Here is a 12491-nt window from a genome sequence, read left to right on the forward strand (position 1 = left end):
ATTAATTGTTAATATAATGTATAGATATTAAAAAAGACTAATTTCTATAGCTCACTAAATGGCTTGATAAAATCCGTTTTTGCCAGTTTATCCCAATATGTGGTGGCCTTTTTCCACATATTTTTAAATTCTTCCATATCCTTTCCATGAAGGAATTCTGTTAATTTGGCCACATTTCACCATTACAGGTTTGATTCTTTCCTGTTCCAAATTAATTTCAATTAATAATTTATATATTCTACCAATCAAACCTTTATTTCCCTTCTCTAATATTTTTTTCTAAATTAGATTTAGATTTGTTAAACCCCAATTGGTTATCTTTATTAAATATATCTTTTAGTTTATAATACATAAACCAATCTTTAATATTAAGTTCTTCCTTACTTTTTAACTCCCATTCTCCGTCCTTAAATTTTATAATTTCACTATATCTATCGACATCTAAATTTAAATAAATTCCTCTCTTCATGTATGCTTCTATTGGACTAATCCATCCTGGAGTCCTAACTTCCAAAGCCCTTTTATATTTTTTCCAGATTTGGAGCAATCCTTTTCTAATAATATGTATATAAAAATCTTTATTTACCTTTTGCTTTTCATACCATAAATATGCATGCCAACCAAAATGCAGATTAAGATATTACTGGTGTTTTAAACAGTAAATGTCACACCCCCCCCCCCTGTGGATTACAAATTGCAGCCAAAGTAGGCTTTCAGGACAAATGGGAGACAAAGGGGGAAAAAAACGGTCCAAGGAATATTTTAAAGACTCTAAACAATTGCAATTACAGTACACTTCACAACAACAACAGAGAAGACCCTCTGCCTCCAATATAACACCAGTTACTTCACCATCTCTAACTGCTACCTCGGTAGTTGCAAAGATGCCTCCTAAGCCTTCTAAGCCAACCATGGAGGATACTCTTAGTTCTCTTCATGAGATGATGACACAGACACTTCAGGAGGTGACAGCTATGAAGCAAGAACTGACCCAAAATACAGTGGCTATAAGCCAAAATACAGCTGCCATTTCTGCTTTGAAAGACTCAATTTCCTCCTTGACTGTCCGTCAGAATAAAGTGGAGGCTAAACTTCAAAAACAGTCTCAAGATAATAAAGATACAAGGAAAAGAGATGACACTTTGGAATTGTCAGTGGAAGCATCTGTGAGGAGTCGTCCCTTGACCTCCGCCTGCTTGCCCCGTGGCCTGGCCAACTTGACCCAGAGGGGGTTTCCTTGGCCTCAGAATAGGCTCCTCGAGGGCAACCTGGCCCTTCTCTGTAGCCTCACGGTCGGTCCCTGCTCCGCCGAGCAACCTGCTCCACGGATGACCGCCGCCTCTTCCTCCCCGGCCTCCACCACCCTCCTCGTCATATAGGCCAGGCCCCCCTTCTCTCCGACCCTTCCCCATCCTCCCTCCCTACCGGGCCGGGGCTCCACCAATCGGCCCCTCCTGGCCCTGTCAGCCCGTCCTCCCTTTCAGGTGGGTCGGGATCCCACCGCAGCTGATTGGCGGCTACCGCTCTGCCTCCCCCACCCGCACCTGCCTGGTTCTCCGCCTCCTCCCCCCTCGACTCTCTCTGAGCTGGGTGGGGCCGTGGCAGAGTCAGGGACTCCTGCGCGGGCCGTGGCGTCAGCACCCTGCAGAGCCCGCTGCCCCCGGGTCTCAGCGCAGTGCCGCTCAGTCCCAGCCCGTCCGGCCAGGACCGCGCTCTCCCCTGAGCCCTCGCGGGCCACGGAGCAGTCGGCCCCGCCTCTTCGCGGTCCCTGCCGCCTCGGGGCGGCATCGCCGCGCCGCTTAGCCCCAGCCCTCCCGGCCAGGACCGCGCTCTCCCCTGGGCCCTCGCGGGCCGCAGAGCAGTCGGCTCCGCCCCTTTGGCCCGTTCCTCCCGCCCGGCCAGGACGCCGCCGGGCAGTTCCGCGGCCGGGGCTGGCCCGGGCGCGGGACAGCATCCCAGGAAAGAGAAGAAAGGAGGGAGAACCACATTGTAATGTTAGAGCTTAAGTTAAGAGAAACCTGTATCCGTATACGTGGTTTGAAAGAAAAATCTGAAGGAAAAGACTTAAAAACTTTTTTAAAAGTACAGTTGGCAGAATTCTTACAGGAAGAAGAAGATGTTGTGGAGGGAATGATTATAACAGCCTACAGGATTAATTCAGCTTTTGCAACTAAAAATAATATGCCAAGGGACTGTTTAATTCAGCTTTTTTCCAGAAGTCATCGTGATCTTATCCTGAACAAGCACTATCAAAATCCTTTGATAATAGAAGGCACACCTATGAGATTGATGAAAGAGATTCCTGGATGACTGCTTAGAAAAAGGAAAGACTTCTCAGAGATTGTGGAAAGACTGAGACTTAACGGGATCCAACACAGATGGGAATTTCCACAAGGCATCTCTTCTTTCTTCAAGGCTAAAAGATTTAAAATCATAAGCACTACCAAGGCTGAGCAGTTTTTAAGAAGATATGATAAAGATCTCCCTAAAACAACAAAAATTCCATCTAAAGATCTTCCTGAAGAGGAGAAGGCGGCAGAAGCAAGTGGCGGGGCACTGCCAACAGACACTACAGAGGAGGAGGATCACTCAGATGACTAATGGCTGAACAGTTTTGACATCTAAGGGAATAAAGAGGGGGTGGGAGGGGGGGCTATAATGAAAATATGGGTAACAATTCTGGAAAAAATATAAAATAAAAGGGGGGTTACTTATAGTTTAATATGCTACAGATACTATCATGGAATGTAAATGGTCTGAATTCTCCTAATAAGAGAAGGAAGGTATTTCACCATTTAAAAAAATCCAAGGCTAACATTATCTGTTTACAGGAAACACATATTTTACCAAAGGATATTTCACGGTTGGAACAACTAAAATTAGGGAAACTTTTTACATCTTGTAACGAACAGAAAAAAAATAAACCAGTGATGATTAAATGGATGCAGGAGTTAGGATATAATATTGATTTGGAAACCTGGGGAAATCTTTGGAAAAAAGAATATAGATTTACAATTACCAATGAAATTAGAATTTATACAAAATGTTTTATAGGTGGTATATAATTCCTGTGTTGATAAGCAAAATGAAAAAAGGGGACTCGGATTTATGTTGGAAATGCAGAACTGAAAAGGGAACCTTTATGCATGCCTGGTGGTTGTGTAAAAAAATAAAAAGTTTTTGAAGAAAAGTAATGAAAGAAACCAATAACTTGGTTAACATAAAAGTTAAAAAGGATCCGGCTTTTTGTTTATTAGGAACCCCCCAAGTAAAAATGGAAAAATGTGATAGAGTCATATGCCAATACAGTTTTACAGCTGCAAGAATTACAATAGTTAAAACCTGGAAGCAAACAAATAAACCTTCAGTTAAGGACTGGAGAGAGAAATTATGGAGTTATATGCGGATGGCCAAATTTACAGATTTCCTACATGGAAAAGATATGGAAGAATTTAAGAAAACGTGGGTGAAGGCCGCCACATATTGGGATAAACTGGCAAAAATGAATTTTACTGTTATAGTTATTGAGTTATAGAAATGTGTATAATCTTTTATTATTGTTAGTATTGAAATATTTGTAAACTGTTAAGCCACTTCTCCGGAGGTCTGGTGATGGGTCACTGTAATAATGGGTGGTGGGTTTTAAGGGTACTAATAATTTTGGAATTTTTATGGTACTATGTAGTTAAATCAATTGGTATGTACTCTTATGTATGTTATTTTATATTTTTTGTTTGTTTTGTTTTATATTAAAAAAATAAAAAAAATTATAAAAAAGAAAAAAAGAAATTCAAGAAAGAAAAGTGTTAGAAAAACCCCTTGCCTGATAACCACAGATAGGAACCTTCCAACATAGCATACCTTCCCTTCACTGAACCTGAGGATTAAACACAAAATCCCAACAAACAACAACAAAAACCCCACTCCAGTTTTTAAATCAACAGTTTCAGTTTCCTGATCTGTTCAAACAGCCTCACCTAGAGTCAAAGAATGTTCAAGGCAATAAGCCAAAACCTACAACACTAATTCATTGTACTGGTAAGAGGAAGAGATCAAAATCCAGACAACTGAAGGGCCCTGCATAAAGTTGTTATTATACTAATATATTTTATAACACTAGGCATATGGAAGGCCATTAATTATCCCAGAATAGGGCACACTCTTTACACGCTTTGGCTTTTGGCCTGCTTTTACAAATTGCTCAGGAGTGTTCATAAAGCATGTTCTCATTCAGTCAGAAAGAAAGTTCAGCAAATGATGGTAGATATCAGATTGGGAACATATTGCAGATTGACTTCCCCTGTGCTGTTTAGCTTTATGACACTGGAAGAGTTTTGAATAGCCTGCAGAATAACTTGATTGCCATTTACTAAAGGGAGCTACAAATTTTACCCCCTACACTGACAGCACTCATAAAATTTACAGTCCAATCTCAAAACAAATTAAACATTGGTTGTAAATAAAATGTACTCACATGTGTGCTTTTATGCAAAAAAAAAAAAAAAAAAAGGTTGCTCCCCTTCAGTGGGAAAATGACTTAAATCAGTAGTACTAATTCACTGTATTTCATTTGATACTGAGATTTACTTAGGTTGCATGTTTCTATATCTGCATCACGTCCATGTGGAATTTAAAACAGTTAGCCTGTGTATAGACATCTAAAAGGGGAAAAATATATTTTTTTAAAATAAGAAACCTATCTTGAAATGGCGGGCATTGTTGTGGGAGAGCCGGTCACCTTGCACTCTCTTTTCCTCTTTTAAAAAACAATCACATAACACCTTTATATGCTTATACATTTATCATTCACCTTACATATAATCCAGGGTCAAACACCCTTCAGTTTAAAAGAAATGTTAAAGCTCTTACAGATTCACTGGCGTTCCAAAGAAGTATGAGCGTTGCAAGTTAAGACTCCTGCTTTAACTTCCACACAATACAAAGACGTTCTACATTCTCTGGTGTTCTGTTTGCTTATAATATAGAATCCATCCACCGACACGTCCCTTTCATTTTTTAGCCCCAATCCTCTTCCAGCGATTCTAGCCAGAAGCACAGAGGAGGATTGCTGTTTGGTGCAAGCACAAGGCGAAGACTAAACATGTTTCCCCCCGTCAATTCATATCTGACTTATTGGTGACCCCATAGGGTTTTCAAGGCAAGAGACATTCAGAGGTGGTTTGCCATTTCCTGCCCCTGCAGCACGCTCCTGGTATTCCTTGGAGGTCTCCCATCCAAATACTTACCAGGGTCAAGGCTGAGAGTGCGTGGCTGACCCAAGGTCATCCAGCAAGTTTCCATGGCAGAGTGGGGATTTGAACCTGGGTTTCTCAGATCCTAGTCCAACTCCTTAACCACTACACTATGCTGGCTCCCTAAACATGCATGTAAAGTCCCATAATTCAAGCAGGTGATCTAAACACACACCATATTTCAGATGGTAGCATAATATTAAGAAGATGTGTGTGATAGATTGAAAACAAAGAGTTTGAGAGTTTCTAATTCCAAGGACAAAAAGTCATTCTGTTGTGAGGTCGAAATTATTCAACCCACATTTTGCAAATCAGCAGATCTCTAAAGTGAGCCAAATCACAGACTACACACACACACACATGTATGTGGTCTTTACACATCTACCTCATCACCATAGTATGGAAAATAATATCCGTGTATAAAATCTCAGAGCAATAGTATACAGAAACAGAGTAGAGAAGGAGCAGTTTCACATTAGCTAGATTGATATAGCAATTGTCAGAAAAGCTGGATGGGAAGACAGATTTTAGAAGGTAATGCAATAAGATAAAATCACACTAACGGGGAATGCAAATCACACAGATTGGGGAAATGAGCAATCACCAAGCAATCAAACAATTCTTAGCGGAAACTGTCCCATTAAGTTATAAATGTCCACCTATAGCTAGTCCAAGTTTAGCCCCTTGTGGATGTGTGTAGTTGTCCCCAAGACAGATGCAGGAGAAAGGGGAGGAGAGGGGATGTTGCAGGCAACAGGTGCTTCGGCGAGAAATGAGAAATGAAAAGGCATGGGATGGAGGCTTTAGCCAAGCCAGGATAGGAAGAGAAAGGAGGGGGCTGTAGCTCAGTGGTAGAGCATCTGCTTTGCATGCAGAAGGTCCCAGGTTCAATCCCCGGCAACTCCAGTGAAAGGGATTAGACAAGGAGGTGATGTGAAAAACCCCTACCCGAGATCCTGGAGAGCTACTGTCTGAGTAGACAATACTGACTTTGATGGACCAAGGGTCTGATTCAGTATAAGGCATCTTCGGGAGACCGTGCGTTTTCGCCCTTCATGTGTTCATGGGATCAGCATAAAGCTCATGGTAAAAAGGAGGAAGAGAGAGGGAAGTAGGAGGAATCACTGGAAGAAGGCTCTGAGTGAGTAAAAGACAGGGATGTGGGAGAACTGGGCTAACAGAGAGCATGGCTGGGAGAGGAGGACAAGGTAGAAAAAGACAACATCTTATTCATGACACACAGCAAATCGTATTGATTTTATAACAGAAAGAACCTTTGTACTTTATAACAGTAGGCTAAACATTGGGCACACCTTATCCAGACAGCTGCTTCCGCAGATGTATAACAATCATAATGAAAGTTAACAAAAGTGCTTTGGGGATGAAAGGGGGAATATGTAACTCAATGATGTTAGTGGCCAATCCACCTCAGCTACCTGGGATGCCATAAGTGCATATAGGACCAAGGCTGGCACAAGAGCAGGGCACTGCTCCACGTTGATGAACCACTCTTTCAGGGGACCCTGCAAGCCATCTTTGTGTTTGTATTGCAACTTTGGAGTTGGAAGTAGAGTTGTTCACTTTGCATTGCCTCCAAAACCCAGGGGTGTGAATGACTGAAACAATGGGAATGACGAAGTCTCCCTTGCATATTAAATTAAGCAATCCTGGCAGCCACTTAGCAAACATTGAGAACTTTAAATCTCATCAACTGTGGGCAATCAAAATTATTCAGAAGAGTCACACAGCTATTCTCCTGCATATCTGATTCCCATCAAGACAGTCTTCAGGCATTCAAGGGAGATTGAGCAAATGTCTCCTATCTGACTCACACCCATCCTGAGAAACCCCTCAGACATTTCCCCACATTTGAATACAGAGCAATCCTGGTTAGTATTTGGATGGGAGACCACCAAGGAATACCAGGGTTGCTGTGCAGAGGAAGGCACTGGCAAACCACCTCTGTTAGTCTCTTGCCCTGAAAACCCCAAAAGGGGTTGCCATAAGTTGGCTGTGACTTGACTGCACTTTACACACACACAGAGCAATCACCAGCAGTTGATCAAGCAATCACTCAGACATTCTTTTGCTTCCTGACACACATAAAACTTTTCTCACACTTTTGTCAGGACCCCAAAGGAGCAATCACACTTTTTTGTTCCTGGTAAAGTTCCTGTTACCAGTTACCTCATACCACCTCAGGAGTCATTTGGGGGTATAAATATTACTCCCTGTGGCATTCCTACTGTGTGTGTGTTTTGGATCTGAACACTCACCCCCTGCATGTGTGTAGAGTTACTCTCTTTTGCTCCTAGAAATGCAGGTTCATTTCTCCTTCTACAGCACTGCCTTTCATCAGACATCACTCTTCTAGATTGGTAAATATCACCCAAGCCCTAATTCTATCTCCCACCCCTCCACCCCTTGTCATTAGCTCTTGTATGAATTGAGTGTGTGTGTTTACATTGTGTGCTTGAAATCATTTTATAATAAAACCTCATTTTATTGGAACAAATTGCTTCTTTATTAGGAGTTTTCCAAAGGGACTTATCAATGTATACATAAGCTGAAAAAGATCCCAGTTACCCAACCTTTCAAAAGGCTTAGTCTCCCACACTAATTCCCCTAACCAAAGTGGAGACTATCTGAAAACCTGCAAAACTGATTTTTATCAGAAAACACCTTGGAACAGAAAAAAAGTGCCCATCTGCATCCTGGACAACAATGGTGTTCGCATATTAGTGTTCCAAAAATGCTACATCTGTGTTTGTTAAGTGTTGTCAAGTCGCTTCCGACTCATGGCGACCCTATGAATCAATGTCCTCCAAAACGTCCTATCATTAACAGCCTTGCTCAGATCTTGCAAACTGAGGGCTGTGGCTTCTTTTATAGAGTCAATCCATCTCTCATGTTGAGTCTTCCACTTCTCCTGCTGCCTTCGAGGTGACACTCTTGTGACCTCCAGCCTACCAAACCCTACTTTTGTTATCAATTCTTCTCAGTTTGCCTGAAAACTGACTGATGGTATGTCTTAATTCAGATTCCAGTTTGCTTTTTAGGAAATTACAGGACAAGTACAGATAATTTGACTGTAGATTTTGATCTGTGCATGATGGTCCCTTTGCCAAGAATGAAAGAAACAGGTTCACATCAAGACTAAAAATGAGAGGCAGGAGGGAACCCTTTGATGCATCTCCCTTCCGCCTCTGACTTTCAATCAGTGCAACCCTAAGAACATTTTCCTGGAAGTAAGCCCCATTGAATAGACTTGATTAGGATTCTGAGTAGAACTGCTGAGGATTGTTCAGTATGAATAGTATACTCAGATTTTTATTCTGGGGCAACTAGACTGTTCCCCAGGAATTCTGCTTTCTGCCACTGTTGAATTATGCCACAATCTTCATTTGGTTTAATTGTTTCTAGTGCAGATTTTACATTCCTTCTGCTTTTTCTGTATTAGATTCATAATTCAAGGAGCCTCCTACAGATCAGTTTGCATAGTCACATGAAAAATTGTGAAATAGGAATAATTCTGATCTCCTCTGTTTCTCCTGTATTATAAATATGTGCTTCTTCAATAGGGCTGAATCTGTTTAAAATAGGTATTTTTAATTAAAGCACTTTCATCTGGCACTTGGAAACAATGGGGAATGAGCCGATATGAAAGTCCTCCTGGAGTCAGAGCTTTGTGGTAAATTCAGGTCTTCTTCAACCAAGTACCACATATTTATTTATTTTATTTATTTATTCAAATTTATAACCCACCCTCATCCCCAGCAAGCCAGGCTCAGGGTGGCTAACAATAATTAAAAACAGATTACATCTAAAACATCCTTAAAACCATTATCATTAAAACCATTAAAACCCTACTCAGATGGCCGTAACTACCCTAGGTGCCACAGCGACAAATATTAGCTGATCATCCCCCAGATTTCAAAAAGGGGGTGGGATGGGGAGGCCAGTAAAGATGGATCTTCTTCTTGCAGCTGTCCTCAATTATAGGCCCGGCGGAATAGCTCCGTTTTACAGGCCCTGTGGAATTCCCTAAGGTCTCACAGGGCCCTGATGTCACCAGGAAGACTATTCCACCAGGCCAGGGCCAGGGCCAAAAAAGCCCTGGCCCTTGTTAAGGACAGTCGCACATTCTTCGGGCCAGGGACCACCAGTAAATTACTATTCTCAGATCGTAAGGCTCTCTGGGGGGCATACCAGGAGAGGCGGTCCCGCAGGTACAATGGTCCCAAACCATGTAAGGCTTTAAAGGTCAAAACCAGCACCTTGAACCTGATCCGATACTCCAGCTGGAGCCAGTGCAGCTGTTTTAACACTGGTGTTATATGATCTCGTGGCGAGGACCCCATAAGGAGCCTCACTGCGACATTTTGCACCAGCTGGAGCCTATGGGTCAGTCTCAAAGGCAGCCCTACGTAGAGCGAGTTACAGTAATCCAGTCTAGAGGTGACCTTCGCATGGATCACCGTGGCTAGGTCGGGGCGGGAGATGTAAGGTACCAGCTGCCAGGCCCGGCGGAGATGGAAAAAGGCCGCCTTGACCACGGCTGTGACCTGAGTCTCCATAGACAAGGAGGCATCAAGGATCACAACCAGACTCTTGACGGCCGGTGCAGATGTTAATTGCACGCCGTCAAGAGTTGGGAGCCTGCACCCTGCCCTAAGGCCGCCCCGGCTGAGCCAAAGGAACTCCATCTTCGATGGTTTTAATTTCAGTCGGCTTTTCTTCAACCATCCACTCACGGCATCCAAGCACCTGGCCAGTGTGTCCGGGGTGGAGTCCGGATCGCCGTCCATCAGCAGAAAAAGCTAAGTGTCATCAGCGTACTGATGACACCCCAGCCCGAAACTCCTGACAAGCTGGGCAAGAGGGCGCATAAAGATGTTAAACAACATAGGAGAGAGGATTGCACCCTGTGGCAAGCTACACACCAAGGGGTGCCACTGCGACACCTGCTCCCCTAGCGCCACTCTTTGTCCCCGACCTTGGAGGAAAGAGCGAAACCATTGAAGAGCTATGCCTCGGATTCCAATGTCGGCAAGGTGGTGGTCTAAAAGATCGTAATCGACCATGTCAAAGGCTGCTGACAGATTTAATAGTATCAGCAGCCCCGACCCACCTCGATCCAGCTGCTGACGGAGATCATCTGTGAGGGCGACTAGAGCTGTCTCCGTCCCATGGCCAAGGCGGAAGCCTGACTGGAATGGGTCCAACACCGATGCATCATCCAGGAATCTCTGCAGCTGCTCGGCGACAGCTTTCTCAACTACCTTGCCCAGAAACTGGGCGGTAGTTGGTAAGTTCCTTAGGATCTAATGAAGGCTTCTTCAAGAGCGGTTGTACCACGGCCTCCTTTAACCCCCCTGGGAAGGTCCCAGTGTTTAGGGACAGATTAACAATCTCTCCCAGGGGATCCCGCACCAGATCCAGACTGGCTTTCACCAGCCAGTATGAGAGATGGAACTTCCTGTAACAAAGGGCATTTCTCCTCCTTTCTTTGTATTTAAGGGCATTTTCCAGCTATACTTCTGATCCAGGGTTTAAACAAAGGCAACAATGAGCATGTCTGGAGGCTACCTTATAAACAAGCACTATGCACTGTACAGCATCTTACACATGGCACACAAGTTAAAGCAGCAGCCTTACTATGCAAGCCTGTGCAGTTACTCCAGTCTAAACCCACTGAAATGAATAGCCTTAGACTGGAGTAACCCTGCATAGGATTACACTGTTAATTAAGTGTCCATCTGTTCTGGTAAATTTGTAAGAACCGTAACTCTTAAACTGGAGTTTGCCGCTTTGGTTTCCTACCTAGAATATTTGTATTTGTGAATCAGGCACTATAAAGGACCCAGATAGCCATTTCTGGTATAGCAGAGTTCTTTATTCCATTCTGTGATGGACTGAGTAAGAAATTTTGAAGGACATGTTTGAAAGTGAACTTTTTAAAACCAGAGGTTTCTGAGATAAGGGGGTTTCTTGTATGTGAGATTTTTGCGAAGAAGAAAGGATTTTCCCCGTCCCCAAATCAATGTGTTTTGCTTTTCTGCCTTCCACTGACAACAGCAAGATCCATTCTCTTTGTCAGTATTCAGGATTCCCCCGTCTCTTCCAATGATCAGGCTGAGGGAATGAAAGGAAATGGGCGGGATTTTAATTACCCATCAGAGCCAGAGGTTGAGGATACAGGACAGGGACCCCCATGAGCATACATTTCCGAAGTGAGAAAAGACCTACATTTGATCCTGCCGAGCAGCATGTTCTGTAACCCCAAAGGCATACGGGGTGGAGAAGGGGCACTCACATTCTGTAAGGCACAGGTTAGTTAACGCCAGGATCCATGTTTTCTGAGAATTACATAAGAGCATAAGAAAAGCCCTGCTGGATCAGACCCAGGCCCATCAAGTCCAGCAGTCTGTTCACACAGTGGCCAACCAGGTGCCTCTAGGAAGCCCACAAACAAGACAAGTGCAGCAGCACCATCCTGCCTGTGTTCCACCACACCCAATATAATACGCATGCTCCTCTGATACTAGAGAGAATAGGTATGCATCATGGCTAGCATCCACTTTAACTAGTAGCCATGAATACCCCTCTCCTCCATAAACGTGTCAACAACAACAGACTTTATTTGTAGTCATAGACCATCAAATATCCCAAAAATTGTAATTAAATATATACATAAATAGTTATGAACAGATCATACAAAAGATAAAGATGTAGTGGAGACATGAACTTGTCCACTCCCCCCTTAAATCCTTCCAAGTTGGCAGCCATCACCACATCTTGGGGCGGGAAGTCCCCCAATTTAACTATGCCTTGTGTGAAGAAATATACTCCCTTTTATCAGTTTTGAACCCTTAGGGATGTTAGTAGGAGTTGCTTCCAAGTAAGTGTGCAGGACCAAGCGGGAAATCCTAAATATGTACATTAAGCACGGGACGTACTCCTTAATAAGCGCGTCGAGGAGCGCATGGCCAACCTTTCGCCCCAGAGTGACTCCCCGCGTTGCTGCCAGGTCGCCGGGCTTCCCTCTTTCCCAGCGTGTTTTGCCGTGCCTCTGCGCACACAAGGATCTCGTCCCCTTTCTTTTCTTTTTATTTTTTTAATTGTTTCTTTTTATACAAGTTTCAATATATATTTCTTATTCTACATACATTGTTTGTATAACGTACTTTTCTCATTCCCTTCCATCCCTCCCATCCCCCTCCCTAGCCCCACTCCTTC

At 43.3% G+C, this 12491-nt stretch overlaps 1 non-coding gene across 1 annotated transcript; it reads left to right on the plus strand.

Moving 5' to 3' along the window:
* The first annotated feature begins 6086 nt into the window (after window positions 1–6086).
* On the plus strand, window positions 6087–6158 carry TRNAA-UGC (transfer RNA alanine (anticodon UGC)). Its single transcript has one exon. It is a non-coding gene; the product is annotated as a tRNA-Ala (tRNA).
* The last annotated feature ends 6333 nt before the right edge of the window (window positions 6159–12491 follow it).

Source organism: Euleptes europaea, chromosome 12, assembly GCF_029931775.1.
Source record: "Euleptes europaea isolate rEulEur1 chromosome 12, rEulEur1.hap1, whole genome shotgun sequence".
Taxonomy (NCBI): domain Eukaryota; kingdom Metazoa; phylum Chordata; class Lepidosauria; order Squamata; family Sphaerodactylidae; genus Euleptes; species Euleptes europaea.